The sequence below is a fragment of the Anguilla rostrata genome, chromosome 8 (assembly GCF_018555375.3).
Source record: "Anguilla rostrata isolate EN2019 chromosome 8, ASM1855537v3, whole genome shotgun sequence".
NCBI lineage: Eukaryota > Metazoa > Chordata > Actinopteri > Anguilliformes > Anguillidae > Anguilla > Anguilla rostrata.
Window position 1 is genome coordinate 9,887,539 of NC_057940.1, and position 20,054 is coordinate 9,907,592.

Consider the following 20,054-nt stretch of genomic DNA (forward strand, 5'->3'; position numbering starts at 1 on the left):
ACAAATAAAAATACACACCAGAAATATATTAATAGCTTCCATAAATAAAATAATTGCTTAATAATTGCATCATCACTTAATGATGTCATCATTTGGCGTAGCTACTGCTGCAGGACATTTATGGAAATGGAAATTTAAATGCTGGAAAAGCATGTCTTTGAGCCTGTGGTCCTCACTCCTGGTCCTGGAGAGCTGCAGCCAGGGTCTGCTAGCTTTCATTGTTACTCAGAACTTGAGTAGCTCAAAATTGCTCAGTCAAAGAAGTTGATTGCACAGTTAACTCAGGTCACCTGGTTACTCGGGTCTGAATCAGTCAGTGATCTTAAGGAAAAAACAAAAACAAAGAAAACTGCTTGGCACTCTGGGACTAGGATTGAGTATCACTGCAGTAAAAAGAAAAATGCATCCAAATAAAGCACGCCCCGAGCCTATCGTATAAGATTTATCTGAAAAGGCTTGGTGTGCTTGCAGGTTTTTGTTTTAGCCCACCACTAAGACACCTGATTCTACTTAGGCTTGATTAAAGACCATGATTAGTTAATTAGCTGAATCGTGAATTTATTATTTTTAAAAAAAAAAAACATTTTTAATGTGGGCATTTCCCATCATCCTCCTGTAAAACAACAAAGTAGTAAGTAATCGCACTGAAATTAACGTGTGAGTGGTGCATGTAAATCATGTAAATCGTCACTGTCAATCATCACCTGTGCTTAATTAGTGGCAATTACTTTATCAACTAAGATTATTGAAGTTGTGCAAATGAGATTTGTGAAGACCCTTTTCAAAAGAGTATTGTGACTTCTATTTGGTGGAGGACGTAAATACAATGCAAGGAAACAAGGAGCGATAAACTGTTGGCATAGTTATGGTACTTGCCACCAGCTTCCGGCTACCTTACTCCATTTGGGCGCGGGTTTTTCCATGCCTTTTTCTAGACCTGGAAACCAGATTTATAGGTGATGGGCGCTCATACAGTTCAGAAAATCTAAACGTATCTAAAAGTTAACGTAACGTGCGCGTTTTCTTTCCCCGTATCATTTACTTTCCCCGCCAGCATGTCTTGGGAAGGCAATTACCTAAAGAAGCAGTCGCAAGTTTTTTTTATTTATTTATTTATTTATTTATTTATTTTTAAGCGCGATACACAGGGGGAAAAAGGCAGTCTGGTACGCCTTTCAGTGCACGCAGCTAAGGCACTTGTGGCGCGTGGTGATTTAGGAATAAGCTTTCTCCTCTCCACTGCTCCGGCTCCTCTCACCTCTGTAATTGGTGCCGTCACGCTGTTTTTATTCATTCCGAGCACCGTCAATGGGAAGTTTAATGGGCGCGCGATTAACACAGCGGTGGAGGGAGATGCTGAGAATCAAAAGAAGAGGCAAAGTGAAGGGAATGAATGGAAGCGCAGTCACGCGAGACGTCGGCGTAAACACCGCGCGCCTTTGTGCCGTTTGTGTCCCTCATTTACACTGGAACATCTACAAACGACATAATTAAAGACCGCTTCGTCTCCAAAATAAAGCACGCAATAAAAATCCAGCCTGTAAACATCACAAATTATGAACAACACCCGTAGAAAAAGCTTGACATGCAAGTATGGAGATGCTTTGTTTTCTTTGTAATTCCATTATAATTTAAAACTTGACAGCCTAAGAAAAATAAAGAGGGAGGCAATTCTCAAGCTCTATTATGCCACAATAACTATAATGGCATTAACCACAGACATATGTTTACTGGATTAGAGTTGTGAAATCAATACTGGTTTTGACCTGTACACTTAAAATTTAATTACAGTCTCTGTTCAATATACTGCAATGTATTTCAGAAAACTAGCATTTTCCCATTTCTTAAAAAACACATTATTTGAAATATTGAGGCAAAATAAGATGAGTCCAAATGCATAAAGATTGATACAGGTTTTAAATATGTGTAGGTGTGCACACATTGAGAGAAACCATAGAAGCAATCGAATAAAAATAATTAACCTTCTTGTCAGAAAGTGTGAGTGAACACAATTCCCAGCCTACTAATGTTAGAGCAAGAGTCCGGAATATCGCGGGATTGGAAAGATCAGGGGGAATTTTGGCCCAGGATGGCTAGGTATCAGGAGGGATTGTGGATCATGAATGATCATCAGCAGGATGGATGGTTTCCAGAAGGATTGTGCAGCAGCAGAGGTAAGGGGGTTGTGGATTAGATTAAGAGCAACCATGAAGAAGGAAAAATCTTGGTTCAGAGGGACCATGAAGGAACAGGAAACAGTATGGATAATGAAGGTGCATAGACTACGAAAGGTCATGGTCATCGGGGTGATCTTGGAAAACCAAGGGCCAATAGGAATCAGGCATCACTAACACCTGCTCCCGTCTCAAAAAATATTTTGGCACCGCTTTTGAACACAATGGGTATTGAACATTTCGGTTGGGACAAAAGAAGGGGTGCAGATTTTGAGGAACTGGTGGAGACAGGAAGACATACATGGGTTGTGTTGTGAGTGATTTTTAGAGAGAGTGATGGGGAGAGCTTTTTGGGAAAGGGAGCAGTTTAGAGGAAGAGGCAGGAGGAAGTCTGTGAGGTAGTGAACTAGAGGGAGTTGGGAGACAGAAGATATGAGAGAAGGACTCGGAAAGTGTGGGAGGAAGAGAGAAAAGGTAGAGGTGTGCGTGTGTGTGTGTGTGGGGGGGGGAGGGGGGGGGGGGACATGCAAGGTGACCTGCCAGAGACACTGTCCTCTGTTCCAAAACTGAATGGCTTGATAATACATTATAATATATTTTCTGAATGTTCCATTTCCATGAGGATGTGCATAGCACCATAAAGTCCAAATGAACTGTACAGGAGAGCACTAAATTAATCTGTCCAATCATGGAAATGGAATATAATAATCCATCAATTACCACATGCCAATTTTGTTGATGTTCATCTCTCATCCTGGAAGAATCGGCTCAAAGCAGCCAATCCTACTCTCAGTATAGTTTAGTAAACCAGGCAGGTTAATTAAGTAGCAATGGATAGCTGGGTTAGTGGTCGGTTTCAGATAGAGAACACTGCAAGGAAGATATCTAGGAAACCACAGCTATATAAAAAAAAATAATTAATTCATTAATAAATAAATAAAAATATTTTTTTAACCTTCCAACGGAGAAGAGATCAATAAAATACAATAACAATAGGATTAGTGTGGCGTTTTCTGCTGGAGGGCTGAGATTCAAACTGGGTAAGCTTTAACCCATTTTCCAATCACAAACCACACTACTGTCACTGCCAGGGTTGTTGATTTCGACAAAACCAAAAGGATGATTATGCAACCTGGCTTTTATTTGATTTTCAGTACAGTTTCATGCAATCCATTTATTCATAGACACTTTACAACAGCTTTTCAGGTTATGCAAACTGTATAACAACCTCCAGGGTATAAACTCAGTTCCTTACACCTTACACTACACTGCTGCTATTTTAGTAATGGATAAACAAGTCGAATGTGCCTTCGAGATAATCCAATATGCCAGCTGAAAACCAGAACTAAGATAGGGGTGCTTCACTGCATAAGTGCAATGTAGAGCATACAAATAGTGTTTTTCGAGCTCTACCTTGAATGCACCACAGACAGAACCTTCTATTTTGTGATCAGGTATGGGGTGTGAGTAGCATTTGCTTGTTTGTACTTCACATGTAAAATGGCACCTGAAATTAAACCAACTCCTCCACCATTTTGATTGTATTTTACCGATTGCTGTATTCGGGAGTTATTTTGTATGTTGTAAGATACATTTGACTGTATTTTTTTTTTTACTCTGTATGTTTTTGGTAATGTAATCTGTAATGTAAACACGCTCCAGACACAACCCCCCTTCCTAACCCCCTCCCCAACTCCCTGGTCATTTACTTTCTCTTGCGGTTGATGAGGGAAACATGGATGCAGGAAACGTTTCGTTTATCTGCCGAAGTGGTGCCAAAGCGAAAAGCCTGGGCCTATTTGCTTTCCCATTCCTCTGTGTTTATCCACATTTGGGTAATTGGGTCAGCCCTTGAGTTCCACTTCTCTGCCGCCTGTTGCCACGCCGACTGTCTCGTCTCCTTAAAAGGTCTGAGGACGCGGCAGCCACTGGAACCGCGGTAACGAGCATCATGGGTATTCCGCGGAGCGGGGTCTGGCCGCAGGATGGAGCAGAAGCTTATAGCTGGAGCCTCGAGCCATGAGTCTCTCCATGGCCCACGCCGTAGGAACAGTGAGACGTGTGGGCAACAGGAAATGATTCTGCGCCAGTGTGGAAACGCTCTGTTACTTAGAGCTGTGTGTCTATGAGATGCAGTGAGGAAACTCTGTTCTTGGAACAGTGTGTCTATGAGACATAGTGTGTATACTCTCTGTTACTTGGAGCTGTGTATCTATGCAACAGTGTGGAAAATCTCTATACTTAGAACAGTTTGTCTATGAGATGCATTGTGTATACTCTCTCTACTTAGAGCACTGAGCAGTGTGTTTATGCAACAATGTGGAAACTCTCTGTACTTAGAGCAGTGTGTCTGAGATGCAATGTGTATACTCTATGTACTTTAAGCAGTGTGTCTATACAACAGCGTGGAAACTGTACTTGGAGCAATGTGTCTATGAGATGTAGTGTGTATACTCTCTGTTCTTAGAGCAGTGTGTCTATACAACAGCATGGAAACTGTACTTAGAGCAGTGTGTCTATGAGATGTAGTGTGTATACTCTGTTCTTAGAGCAGTGTGTCTATGCTACATGTGGAAACTCTCTGTACTTAGAGCAGTGTGTCTGAGATGCAGTGTATACACTCTATGCACTTAGAACAGTGTGTCTATAAGATATAAGTCTATAAGTCTGCATCTCGTAGACTTACAGTACTTACAGTAGTGTTCTACTACAGTCTACAACATCCTGTCATGCCTAACTCTTCAGATTAAACAGTAAACTGGCAGCGGCATCATGACAATGCTACACTAAACTAAAAAAAAAAAGAAACAAGCTGCGTTTTCTACCTTAAGAAAAACGAAACAATAAAAAAATAAATCCATGGAAGGGGGGTTTAAACAAAACCGTCCTCGTTTTATTGATCTGGATGTGCGGCTGCTTCTGCGTTTCGCTTCGCTGCTGACGGCTTATTGAATAATTTCGATGACCTAAATCAATGACACGGGGGGACGGCGAACTGATTAGCCAGCGGAGCGGCTTTGTCCTGTCACAGCTAATTGGCGTAGAGGATTGAGACGAAACAGAGCCCGTGTACTTTTTAATGGGGTTCTGCGCAAACCCCCTCGCTTGGGTTTACCGTTTCCTTTCTCCGGTGACTCGGGGGTAATCAAATAGCATCTGCTTAATTAAACCCGCTCAGGAAGAGGCTGGGGTTTTCTGTGTGGACCAACACCAGCGGCAATGGAGGCGTGACTCAACAACACTGCAGATCCAGCAGCTGTCCTCTTCAACGAAATATTGTTTCCCTCACACAAACGGTCTGGATTCAGTCAACATTGCTCCTTAACTTTCTCACAATTAAATAAAGTTTGTTGTTATTATTATTCTTTTTTCTCTCTCTCCACAGACACTGTTGAGCTCTGTGAATGCCAGGAAGTAACTTACAGAGTGTACCTGTGGAAAAAAAAGAAAAATATTAACGGCTTTGACCCTCAAAAAAATGAGTTTTTTGAGGGTCAAAGTGAAGGGCAAACATTCATTGAATCCAGTCCATTCGCTAGAATAAAGGAAAATGTGTACTTGACCTATTGTGGGAATTCTACAGAATTACTATTACTTTTGCTTATTACGTATTCATTTATACACTTTCATATTTATTTATTGTGCAGAGAAATGCACGGCAAACACCTTCCTTATCCTCCTTGGCCCCAGCAGGAAAAAAAAAACAAAAGTTGAAGTGTTTGAATTTCTTTATAATATGTGTGTGGATGACAAGACATGTTGGAGGTAAAATATTTTCATAAATATTCTTTATTTTTATTGAATGTGCCTTGTAGTTGTTTCAGCAGAGTAGAATATATGATTCCTATTATTAAGACCAGGAACTCATGTTTCCTTCACGAGACAAAAATTAGTTGCTGGGTCGTAAAGGAGGTTAAAGCACTGTTCTCTTCACAGCTCAACCCAGAACACAAAGCTTGGCTCAGAAAGATGTGCGTGTATGACTTTTGAAATATGTAATCATTTCTCTGGACAGGTAAATCATTTTAGAAATCAATGTAGAGCCTTTTGCAGGTCACCACATTCCTGCATCTTAACCCTGGAGCAGAACCAGAATGGCGGATTCTGGTGGTAGCTGTGCTATTAGCTGATGACAGGCTATTATAGGGATCAACAGTCTGCTTTAAAGTTTTGTGTGTTTGTATTCGTAATTATTTGTTGAAGCTGGAATGTGTCAGTTCACATGCTGTATTGTGGCTGAGATGACTGAAAGAAGATTAGTATTAAGCGGTTGTATAGTTATGTATCACCACTAAACTCTATGAATCCCGCCCCCTGGGTATAGACTGTATCTGCTTAGCAGAATCATTTTTCAAATCAAATGCAAGGGGACAAAGCTTTTATCAGTCCTTGGTGATAAGATGGAGAGCCAGGAGCTCTGTTCTTTATGTGCCCACTCCCCACCCATACACCCCACCACCCCCCACCCCCCCCCCCATGCTAAATCACTGTTTTGAATGTGTTGCCACTTCATAGTGAATCATTTCCTCACTGCGGGCATTGCAAGCGCGGCCAACGCGTCGCAATAACTCCCCGTTTAACGCGGGGCTCAAATCTAATCTTTGGCAGCCCCTCGCTCTCTAATCACCGGCAATTACCGGAACACGGTCGAGTCAGCGATTCCTCCCGTTCGCCGGCGAAGGTTAATTAGATCGGCCACTGCTTTCTGAAACAAGGACATAGAAGTCATTATAAACCACGTGCGAGATGGGGAAAAAAATGAAAACCCCCGCTCGGTTCCGCGTCCCGTCGCCTACCCCCCCCCCCCCGCGCTCGGAAAACGCGGCCCTTCTTATTAGGAAGAGTCGGTGAGAAATCGTCCGCCGGGCGCTGAGAACGCCAGAGATAACTACCCAATTCATTACGACGGTCTCGCGTCCACCTTGCCTTCCGCCTGATGAAAGACTAACAATTCTGTACGAGGGGGCGGACAGCGTCGCTCGATGAGCACTGCCTCTCAATGGAGTTTATTCACTTTTTTGAGCATGCGATTAAGACATCGCCAAGCAACAACTACAGTCACGAACACACTGACTTTAGCCGCTGTGTTTCTAGACTGCTTTTGATCACTGAAGCCACACGTGTGTTCTGGTGACAGCACTTTGTAGTAGCCGTGCAGATTCTACAGACTGAGCAGATGGGTACCTTTTCCCTACTCCATAATGGCAGGAACGTCTGGTTGGTAGTGATGTAATCACTGTCTGAAGATAGGAAGGGGTGGTGCCATTCGTTGCGTTGTATGCCAGTATGAGTGATTTGAATTGAATGCATGCAACCACTGGAAGCCAGTGAAGGGTTTTACAAAGTGCCATGGCATGTGTGAATTTGCGTGCGTGTAGCATGTGATAAGGGTAGCATCCGCTCTCGGTGCGCACAGCAGACTGGGCCAGCAAGTAAACGGCTGAGGCAAAGCCAGGGAGAAGATAGAAAAAGAAATAACACATAAAAAGGGAAAGAAATACAGTCAAAAAGAAGAGTAGAATATTTAAAAAATGATGCTACCGCTAACGATGTGCAGAAGCAGGACCTCGGAAGCCCGAGCTTCAGTCTCCGGTTTGCAGGTGATGGTAGATGCACGAGCCGCTCAGTTCGCCTCCTCATTAGGGGGACCTGGAGCCGCAGTTCAATTAGCGGCGGGTTCCAAGCCATGTCCTCGCCATCATTCGATTTAAATTATTCAGTAATTCCTGGAGTTTGGCTCAATCGCGCTGGGAATTGAGATGGCTTTAGAGAGAGCTTTATCACATTATGTTATGGTTATGTAACCGCGGGCAGGCGGTGTGTGTGTGTGTACGCGCGCGTGTGTGCGTGACAGATGGGGGTGGGGGTTGGGGAAAGGAAGAGGGGGGGGGGGGGTGCGCTGAACCAGATTCTCTGAATGTGACTCCATTCTGTCTCTGCCTGGGATTACGGTTTGGCCGAGTTAGCGAATTAGCGCCACAGAGAAGCGGAATGTTCCGCCGGGTGCCTGAAATAGACGCCGCGCCCGCCTGCGGGAGACCTCGGCCCGCCGTCTCTCGGAAAAACGGACGCTTTCCGTGCGGACCGGGCGATCATTTCGAGAGCTCGCCTCGGCTCCAGACGGTGCCAGACTCGGCGCTTCAGAAAGCGTTTGTTCGTCGTAGCCTTCGAAGAGGAGGATCTCGCAGCCCTCGTTTTAACGCTCGATTTCGTCCGTCGCCGATTGGCGCGAAGCCGGCAACCGGACGGCCCGCGTTGCTCGGCCTCCTCCGTCGCGCCTGTAATTCTCAGGGACGGCGGGCGCACTTCGCCGCTGTCGCACCGAAACTGATCGGCGCGCATCATTTCCTGTTACCCGTCGCCTCCGCTGACAGTCAGCAGTGCCCGGAGATCTGTCAGCCGGTTCCCACACCTACGGGCTCCCTGGCCCGGTGCTTTACACGCCGCAGATAATCCGAAGGCATTACGTTTGATTTGATACTGTATGCCATGCCCAGATCCAGGCACCGTAGCAGCTGCCCAGCATGGCAGCAGTGTTTTTGCCAGCTTTTGGCTCACTCTAAGGGGGGGAACCGCTTTCCACAGACAGAGACAGAGGTTGGAAACAGATGGAAGGCAGAAATGATTTTATCCATCACCCAGAACAGGCTCGAGGCTTCAAATCAATAATATATAATCTGTAAGCATGCAAACTCAGCTCAGTAACATGAAGCTGTGTGCTTAGGAAAAGAACACTTCAGTAGTACATATACTATAAGCTTAAAATTCAAGTAGCAAAGGCAAATATAAATCCCCTCACATAATTCTAACCTACCTCAGTCGACCCTTAACGTTGAGAATCGTTTCCGTTTTAAGCCATTTTAAAAAGTAATTCACTGTCGGGGTTATTAGGGCCTTGGCTGGCTAATTTGCCCACTGCTCTTTGTGCTGTTGAAGCGGCCATGATATAATGACTAAGGTTCACAGCTACGCTGAATCACCCTTCCACACCCTGCTCCTTTTCCAGAGGAGGCGGATAATAAAAGCCAATGGATTTGTGAGGTTTTTTAAAAATTCTATATCATTAATTCTATGAAAAGGGTGCAAGGTGAAATAAAACAAGATCCCATCTGTACATATACACTGAAAGAGAGCGAAGTGTTTGGCTCAAGGGAAGTCACCATTTTCCACCCGAGTCTCTCTCTCTCTTTCGTGTCAGCCAGTTCACCGTGAACAGAAAAAAAAACAAAAACGAACCTCGCGACGGTTCGGACTGAACGTATCGAAAGGCGGTCGAAGATGCGCGTGGCGTATGGTCGGCGTGAGAACGCGCTCTGCGCTGTGGGAACGAGGCCGTTCGCGCGCCGCTTCTCTCCGCGTCGTCTCGTCGTTCGCTCAGGGGGCGGCTTGGGTGTAGAAAGGGCGGAGGTTGATTCGGGGCAGGTCTGCTCGTCTGACTCTCCGCTGATGGCTTGTAGCACAGTGGGTAAGGAACTGGGCTTGTAACCGAAAGGTCGCAGGTTCGATTCCCGGGTAGGACACTGCCGTTGTACCCTTGAGCAAAGGTACTTAACCTGCATTGCTTCAGTATATATCCAGCTGTATAAATGGATACAATGTAAAATGCTATGTAAAAGTTGTGTAAGTCGCTCTGGATAAGAGCGTCTGCTAAATGCCTGTAATGTAATGTTATGTAATGATGGCTAGGTTTGTGACTCAGAGGAAGGAAAGGTTCACCTGAGGTCTTGTTTCTTCTTCTAGAATGTCTGCATTAATTAGAATTGATTAGCCAGACACGGTGTGGGAGTTTGTGTTCTTTATTATGATAGTACAAAAATATAAATGGCGACTTTCAGCAAAACATACGCTCAGTAAGACATTCAGTGTAAAATAAACTTTTAACTATAATGGAGTATGTAGGATATAATGTACTTTTTGATATACGCATCATACACACATTTGTTTCATATGTTAAGAGTTGACTTAGGGGTTAGGTTATGGGTGATTGTACTGCACAGCACATAGGGGAACACTGCGAAACATTTGCACTTAGAGAATAATTAAAACCGGCTCTGTTTATATGGCAAACGTGCTGTGACAGCATATATCACAGCAAACACAGGGGAGGTTTTTACTCAGTACAGTGGGACCGTCATGTCACTGTTTATTCTGTAACTTCAGACAGTATTATTGTGTCGCTCCTCTGCTTGCACAGTGAATTGTGTAAATCCCCGGAGGGCACAGTAAGAAAAAAAGAAATCCTGAAATAAAACAGCTATCTGCCTTCACAATAAATTTTTTTTTTTTTAAACACATAAAAAATAATATGATTTCATATGCAGTTACTACTGCTGTTTGTTTGAAATTATATTAATATTAGCATAAGCGGAGAAAATGAATATTTTAGTTGACAGGCAGTGCGCTGACATTCAGTCAGTCCCAAAATGTTTTTAATGAATCCCCTGTATTTCCCAGAGGGCAACAGGCAGAGCGGTTACTGATATTTACGGGAGGGATTCAAATTCATAATCACAATATTAGTGTTGGAGGGAGGGAGGGAGGAAGCAGGCTTGGAATGTTAACAGTGCTTGAGAATATCCAATTCCCAGTTGATTGCATCTTTTTGCATTGAAGGCCCTGTACCCCCCTCCCCCTCTAAACGCACACACACACACACACAAATACGCACACGCACCCACTGTTGCCTTCCAGATGGCCCCTCCCAACAACTACCTACCGATGCAGTGGCCTAGCGCCCACCCCAGTGCGAATCCAGAGATTCTGAAAAGGGTTAGAGTGCCTTTATGTGTATATTGATTTTACTTGTATTCATGGGAGGGTATCGCTTACCAGGAATCCCGGGGGGAGTCATTGTTTTCCATCTCTGAAATGCATTTAAAGAGGCCGGCCTCACACTAGGGTATACTCCTTCAGCTATCGGCTCGATTCAGACACAGATCTCTCACCTGAGGAAGGTATACTGTACATGTATGATTCACAAAGACAGGTAGAACGCATACAGAGAGAGAGAGAGAGAGAGAGAGAGAAAGAGAGAGAGAGGCTGCATGGGATGTTTCTTTCTGAATCAATTTGACAATTTGACTATAATTCAGATACAATACTCTTTGGCCCTACCCCTCTTGTTAAGGCTACTTTGGTCCTCTGTGCACAGAAAGATCCCACGGGTGTGTATCATTCTCCCGTCAGACAGTGGGCACTGTATAAATACTACGCTACATTTGCCAGACCGGTGGAACTTTTAGATGTTGAGACCTGAGGGCTTCTTACTTTTCCAGGACATTTATTTTATTATTATTTATTTTCCATTGCCATTAATGTCACCAGTACTAGTCACATATTTATGTTATTTCCCTTTTTTCTTCTTGAAAAAAAAATAAAATAAAAATACAAGTATGAAGCAAAAGTAACAATCCGTTTCGCTGTTGGATATTTTTCACAGATATGAGTGGGTCTACGGAGGGTGGAATGAGTCAAACCTCGAACCTTAAGGCAGCAACGACCCCTGATCATTCCGCACTGTAGCGGCGGGGAAGGCAAGGTCGTGTGCGATTCGTTTCCTGAAATATGATTGGCTCGACCAACTTTTAGCCCGCGGCTAATCAAGTTGCAGGTCACTGATTGAGCCGACATGAGTCTTTGCCTCCATTTTGGAGCAGTGTCGTGATTTTTCAGAACACTGTGACCATTCTGTTACCAGAAGAATAACCCTGGAATTTAGGCACACATATCTTACATGATCGGAGGTATCAAACTCGTCGGGTTCGTGGTACTGCTTCGCTATGAACCTGACAAATGATGCTTGTCAGACCCGTGGTCCCAGTGAACCGAGAAAGAAGAGTAGCAAGAATAACTCTTATCCCTTCCCTCCACTGAATAATGCACTGTTATGCCTGCTGCTGTGTCTGATAAATGCACTTTTAATGACATTCGTGGGTCTGAGAAAGGAACTGGCACAAATTCAAAATGGAGACATTCGTGGGTCTAAGAAAGGAACTGGCTCGTATTCAAAACGGAGAACCGACAGAACGATTCTTGCCCGTCTTCATGCGGAAATAATAATAATAATAATAATAATAATATCATTATTCTTATTTTTTATTGTTGTTGTTGTTGTGGTAGTTATCATTATGAGGAGAGTATTGATTGCATAAGGAATACTCTCAGTGTGGATTTGGGGAGGAAGGGGTGGACTGAATGCCACGGGGGGGCAGGGGTGGGGAGTTACGAGGCTCAGCTGGAGGCCCCGTGCCTCCTGGGGAGTCGCATCATGAAAGGACTCGTTTCCACGGCGACTCGTTTCCTCTGCACGTGCCTCGCCGCTTGCCCGAGAGCACTCCAAACGCCAAACACCGGCACCGGCACCGGCACCGGCACCGGGCAGCGCTGCCAAAACTTCCCATTACAGCCCCAGCACGCCTCGCCTTGGGCTTCCAAGAGGTGTTTAATTAACGGAGTGGAGATATCTCAGTTTAAGCACTTCAAATGTCACGGCTTAAAGCGGAAAACCGTACAGATGTAATACTTAGTGGAGCGGAAAGCAGCCGGGGCCTAGAGTGCTATTTATTTGCAATTTAAATGACAGAACTGTCTCTAAAACTGCAGCCGGGGGAAGGATCTGTACGCCACGGAATATTCAAAAGGTGAGCATCCGCAATTTTTTATGCAGAACGAGCAGATTTCGCTCGGGTCCAGACTAACGTTTGACGGCTGATTCCGATACGTTTCTAATAGTCTGGTGTCGGTCCCATTGAAACGCATTCAAAATGGTGATTCACCTGGAATCTCAGCGGGCGCTCTGATTGGTTTACTCATAGGCCTTTTCACAGGGGTGGGGCCTCCCTGTGTTACTGACATCAACAATAATGCTGACAGCACTGGCTTCAGTTACTTTTTGCAAGTGAATGGATCAATGCCAGATGATATAGTTGATCCAGCACAATGCTACTGGAAGTAGTCTGGACACAAACAAGGGCAGTTTGGCTTCCACCTAAGCCCTAGATGCAACCCTCCTAGTGCTTTAGTGATGTCACTGTGAGGCATTGTGACCTCACTAGTGGGTGGAGCCACCACATGCTGTCAAAGGGTGGGCTCATTCCAATGGCTTATATGCTACTGTAGCTTGTAGCAACAGCCAAACCTTTTTCTGTTTATTATGACACTAAATATTTACATACTTTCTGGGTTTATGAACTGTGCATGGGCCTAGCATTACATGTTTTCTAGTTTTTTCCCCCTGTTTTTCTGTCTTTTCAAGAGTTATACGATTTTATCAACAAAAAGTCTTGCTCACAACACTGTTCACATACAAAATGAGTATACTCGTTTATGCTAGGTCATCAGAAAGGAAAAATGATCCACTATGATCGGATGCTTAAGTTAGTTGCTAGAGCATTTAATTCATTTTACTAAGTCTTATTGTTGAAATCATGAATTTAACACCTAATTATTTATTCTCTTAATTTATTTAGCTATTTAGGCAACTTTTTCTGGAATAAAGATTGAACAGTTATGAAAAAGGGAAGCCAGCAAAATAAATACATAAATTAAATAATTAAATAAATAGATAAACAAATAAATAAAAGATTCTTTGTAGCTGAATTTATGTTTTGTCTAAAAACAGATGGATTTAATGAGTGACTGTGCAGTAACAGATATTCTTTGTCACGTCTGGTTGCTCGTCCATCCACCCATAGCAATTAATTCACACATCGTTTCTATAAAAACGTTTCTCATCAGGCTGGCGGGAAGAGGGAGAGGATGGTAAAGCACAGAAAAGCCCTTTTGGTGGTGCTAATCTGGCGCACTTACACAGACACAGTTACCATGCTGGCTATTCCATATGGTAAATGCTAAACGGACGGCATTTATGCAGCACGTTTTCCTGCGGCTACTGCACAACGTGCTTTGCAGTGAATGCCTCTCATTCACCCGTTCACGCACCAACAGCGAAAGGCAGCCGTGCAAGGCGTCGACCTGCTTGTCAGGATTAGGGGTTGCTCAAGGACTCTTTGACACACCCAGAATCACCGGTTGACAGATGACCGCACCACCTCCTGAGCTGATGCTGTCCACTCATAGCCTGCTGTACACGTATGAATATTCATAAACATAAATACCCTGTATGACTCACGTCATTAAACACACACACACACACACACACACACACACACACACACACACACAGGCACACACACACATAAATTCTGGAAATTCCTCACGTTGTGGAGCAGTGAACCCCATGTCGCCTTGCCATTTACTGACACTAATTGTATTTTATGTGCTGTTTATCAGCATTCTTACCCCACATTACACACAATTTATTGAGAAGTACCAATTTAAAGGCTGGTTTAGATCAAAACAGTCATCAGCAGACAAGACAAATTTGAAATGTTTTGAATAGAAATTTCTTTCAGAACCAATGGTTTTTATAATAACAGCTTTCACCTCGAAATCACAACATGGAAAAGTTCAGCGTTTAAAGACGAGACCGATCTGGTCAACAAAAGTCACAAATAATGAATCTGGTAGCTGTTATTTACGGGGTTAACCACAAATTTGATGGGGAGGCAACTCATTAGCATTCAAAGATTTTATTTTATTTTATTTTTTCCTGGCCAGTCTCAGCTCATCCCGTTGTAGTTTTCATTTAATCTGGGTGGTAATATAGCGATAGATAATATTTATTTCATTTTTGAATCCAGAGATATATGTAGGTTCAGTTTAGAGGTGGAAAGTCCAGGGGGTCAGAAAGTCAGATAGAAAAGTTCTGCCATGTGTTTCTTCACTAATTAGTTCTGCCTCCTGGCTGAAGATGTGTGCTAATTGGCAAATCTAGGTTATGGGAACAAAATACTGGGGGAGGACTTTTGCTTTCTGAACATGGATTTGTTCACCTCGGGTTCAGTTCAATTTCACCACCTCCCTGCATTGCAATTCAAACTCTGAAAACACTGAATTAAACTCCAAACTCTCAAAGCAAGTATAGTGAGAAACGCACTCATAACAGTACGTGATGTTTTATTATTTGTTCCAGACACTTTGCTTTATGTCAGTCTCTCCCACATGGAGCCAGTCTCCAGACCCTGTCACACCCGCCCCCCCCCCCCCCCCCCCCACCCCCCCCCCCGGTCCTCCCTTTAGAGCTGAAAAAATAAAAGGTGATGTCATTATTTACTGGCCCACTCTTGTGGGAAGGGAGTCGCCCATTTTTCTGCTCCAGAGACATGTTTCATCTCTTTAAAAAACAAGGCAAAGTGATTTCTGCCTGAAAAAAAAAAAACTTATTTTGGGGCCAGATTGATGTCCCCCAAGAGGAGGTGCTCTACTGGACTGGAGCCATGGCGAAACACAGAGGATGCGGTAAAGGTTAGGCCCGTCCAGGTACTCCATAAAAGGAGACGTCTGCTCTATATGCACGGCGCACTATCTCCCCCATGGATCTGCTTCAGTTGGTCTCTATAGTGCAGCGTGCATCACTTCCCTTCGTTTTTGGACGGTGAATGCTGACAGCTGCCTTTGCATTCTGTGCCAGTGTTGGCTGCACTCGCAAGCTCAGATGGTTTCTCAAGCTGCACCCTTCTGCTCTCTGATTGGCTTAGGCTGGTTGCCACCGGCTCCCCAACATTCTACACAAAGACTCGTAAAGATGGTACAGGACTGACTGGATAATCTTCTCACCCCGGTAGCACATAATCAGCTGAGACTGATCGGCAAGAGCTTCATCTGGAGAAATGGCTCCATGGCAGCCATATCATGGCAAGTTCTGGAAAGAGGAAGAACCATACAGTAGAAGTATAGCAGCTATGGAGTCAGCATTAGGACAAGAAATGTAATGGGACAGTTGGAAAATGCATTATGATTAGAAATGTTATGTTCTACAACATTCCTAATTACAATGCTTTTTCCAACAGTTCCATTACATGTCTATACCTAATGGTGATGATGGCATAGTTCTAGAAGGAAAGGCCAAAGATCTGTAACATGATGAGAGTTCCAGAAACAGCATTAACTGTATATTAAAAAAATATATAATTGGATGGTTCTGGAAAGAGGCTTAAAATTAAGGTAATAAAGGGTATGGTAAGCTATTTAAAGAATATTAAAATTTGAAATTCTATTTGCATGAAATGGGGCAAAGGTTAGGAATGTTATGGAAGAATTGCAGAATTACCATAGAATATGGAATGTAGCTTTCTGGAACAGTCAGATGAATATAGAGTTACTTTATTGCACAATAGCAGTGCTAAAAGAAAATTCATATTCATGTTACCTTACCGCACCCTATGAAAATATTTAAAGAAACTGATCTTAGGCAGGGTAATTAATAATTCAGCTCGTGAACGCTTTTCCAGAAATTTATTGATTCTTAAGTGATTTTGAAATTGATATCATTTCACGAATAAGCAAATGGGTATTTCAAAGGTTTGCAGACCGATTAAATAAAACGAGGGGCATGTTTGGGTGTTTTCGTATATCCAGTGGCACAAATTAATGTGAAATTAATGAGTTCTTACATTGAGCGTTTAGCGACCGAACACCCCTCCCGATGCCCACTTCTAAAATTACGTTATCGAGTTCGATTGCACGGTACGCCCACCGTCTGGGGAGGGGCACCCGATACTCCCCTCGCCCCTCGCCATTAGATCAGCTGCTGCCTAACTTCATCACGTCTGCAGCGAGGAAGACAAAGGCCTCCTCACCCAGCAGGGAGACACGCCCCAGCGCACGGGAGGGGTGGGGGGTGTGGGGATTGGGTGTGTGTGTGTGGGGGGGGGTGCTCCTAATGAAGTGGGGATTATCACCTAATGCTCGCTGGCTCTATTCACCCCCATGACGCAGCCCTGTAATGCCCAGTGCCTGGATGAGGGGGCGGGGGAGGCATAACTTCACATATTAAACCTTCAGCCTGTTTTTTTAAAACACATGCAGTGCTTTACATGTACTGTATTTGACATGATAGTTACATACTGTTCTATGGTAAATGGTAATGGATGCATTATATGCGTTTCAATTTTGCTTCCTTTGCAAGCAGTTAGAGTAGGTGTCTTGCTCAGGACACTTCGACATGCCCAGGGCGGGTTTGACTGCACCTCGACTGCCAGACATCATCTTACCTCCTGAGCTATATCACCCCTATATGTATTGCAGTACTCTGTATTCATATAAAGTGCTTTATGAGCACATTCTTAATTTCTTCTTCATCATCATATAATAACAATAATAATAATAAGAAGAATAGTATATGAGAGTTATGTTAAGGAAAGGGTTAGTGGTTAGTCTTTGATTTTGAATGACCCAATTATTTTTTCCCTATTGGGATGTAAACACTAGATGTTTATATATTTTTTAGTGAAATTAATTTTTCATTAAAAATGCCTACAAATAAATATTCTTGTTTTTGGTGATTGATGTTTGTGAGTTTGCTCAGATTTCACTACTTGTTGATGTTTTTAGAATTCAAGGGACAACCCATTTTTTTGTTCACTATTGGGACGTCACATGTATTTTTCAGTTAACGTTTCAAGTTGAAATCCCAGATGGGATTTTCATTGTCAGCTTAAAAGTAAGGTTCCAATACTGAATTGCTTCAGGATACTACTGAAATGGTGCATAATTAGACAGCCTATCATATGTAAGTTAGTACTGCAAATCTCTCAATAAAGGTGCCTGTAAAGCTAATTGTAGACATCTTTCCTATTAATATTAAAAATATCCAGCCGGACATTTTGTCAGCACATAAGCTAGCAGTTGGCTCATGAGAAAAAGAAAAAGAAGCAGACAGTTTTCACACCTGACAAAGGTCTTACAACCCCAAGTGCATGATGGGACAGGGATGAATCTGCGCTCTAATGACTGGGGGGGAGGTGGGGGGGGGGGCTGGTTTTATTAAGCTGTCAATCACACGGATTTGCGAATGCAGAAATTATATTAATTTACAAAACCTTCAACCGGCAACTCTCGAGGGCGTAGCTGTGTCTCCCGCCTGACAGGCGCGGGGCGGAATCGCCTGCTGTCTCCACGTTTTTATTACATTTTCATATTTATTTATTTTATTTTTTGTGTGGAAGATGCAGACGCGGTGCGCGCTGTTCGAGGACAGCAGAGAGAGAGAGAGGGATGTTATTTCCCATATGTAATTGGGGTACGGTGCACTTTAACCCAGTTACTGGGAGAGGGAGGCTAATTTTATTCAAACTGTGTCAAAGTGTAGTTATTACCCGTCTACTCTTTTTATACTAGGGTGGTGGCGGAAGGGGTGGGGGTAGGCGGATGTATTTATTTATTTATTTATTATTATTGTGTTTTTTTTTTTTTTACCTGACTGTCACTTGCTCAAGGGAGAAACGACTGGGCTGACTCCAGCACTTAAACCGACACACACAATGTCACTGTTCTGTTTTGCCGTAGTGCTGGTTTCAAACAGGTTGTCACACAGCGCTGTCACAGAGGACATTTTCCCCGGGGGGAATGAAATCCAAACGGAGTTAATTTGAGATGTGAGAGAAGAGAGACGGTAACAAAACAGCTCACACGTCCCACCGGGCCCTCTTTTGGCAAAATGAGTGAAGCTGAGACAAGAGGAATCAATTTGCATCAACGGGCTCGACCAGGGGTGTCAAACTCCAGTCCTGGAACGTTGCAGTGTCTGCTGTGTGTTTCACCACAAGTGATTAATGGAACTCATTGATTGGCTAAGGAGGCCACATGCCGTATTCTGAAGGCCTTAGTTGGCTGCTGATTCTGAAAGGAAACCACAAATACTGGCAGATGCTGTGGTCCTCCAGGACTGGAGTTTGACACCCCTGGGCTAGACTATAGGGCAGCTAGAGACAGTCCACTTCATTGCATCTTCGAAGACCACCACTGGCCAGACCTCTCCATTCTGCTACCTCCGGGCACCTGACCACTCTTTTGTATTCCGGAGACAAGAGGTCTTCTCCACTTCTGTAAGTCACTCTGGATAAGTGTGTTTGTAAAGTTATTTCAATGCAATGTAATGAAGAAGTCTCACTATTCCATCGCTATTAGACCAACCAAAAAAAAAGCCTGGATATTGACTATTGAATGATATGAAAGTCCAGGCAGGCATTGCACAGATACATTTTGGTAGACTGCCTAAAGTCACAAAGGTCCAAATGAAGTTCCTCTATGCAACTTATCTGAGCAAATTATGTTATACAGAATCGACCGGCTGTGCATCCAGACATTATTTAACCATTAAAACCATCTTTGCCGCCCGTAAGCGACAAGAAAGTATTAGTCGTCTGTGTCCAAAGGCCTGGGAGAATAATTTGCAGAATTTCTGTAAAATCGTTCACTTCCCCGAAACTGGAATCAAAGATAACAGATCTGCTTCTCGGTGTGAGACTGTTTCTCTTGTCAGATGGCATTTAGCACCTAGCAGAAACTGGAGTAAATGGGGCATTACTATGCGGAGAGCAATGGCCCGTTGCCTTGATCGAGCGCTGTTCTGAAGATGATGTCTGGTCCTGACGGCAGGCATTAAATTTCCCATGTTCCTATTCCTAAAAAAATCTGAAAGTCAGTTTCCTCTACTGGCTCTCTTCATAGGGCTACCCAATTAACCCACCTCCACTTGACTGGCAACACAGTCCACTAAGTGCCCTAACCACATTGATTCTCCCAGACAGTGTTTCCCAAGAGAACTGGATCATCAGTTGACCTGCCTAGATATATAAAGATAAATTAAAAAGAAAAAGAAAAAAACCGTAACCTTTATTACTTCAGTTTGAGCTTCTCCCCAGCACCCAGTGAATGTTAGCGAGATCAAAGGCTTTTCTTTTTTCGCCTGATCAATTAGAAGAGCGTTTAACATTTTACAAATGCTCACAAATGCATTCAAAATCAGAGGATGTATCA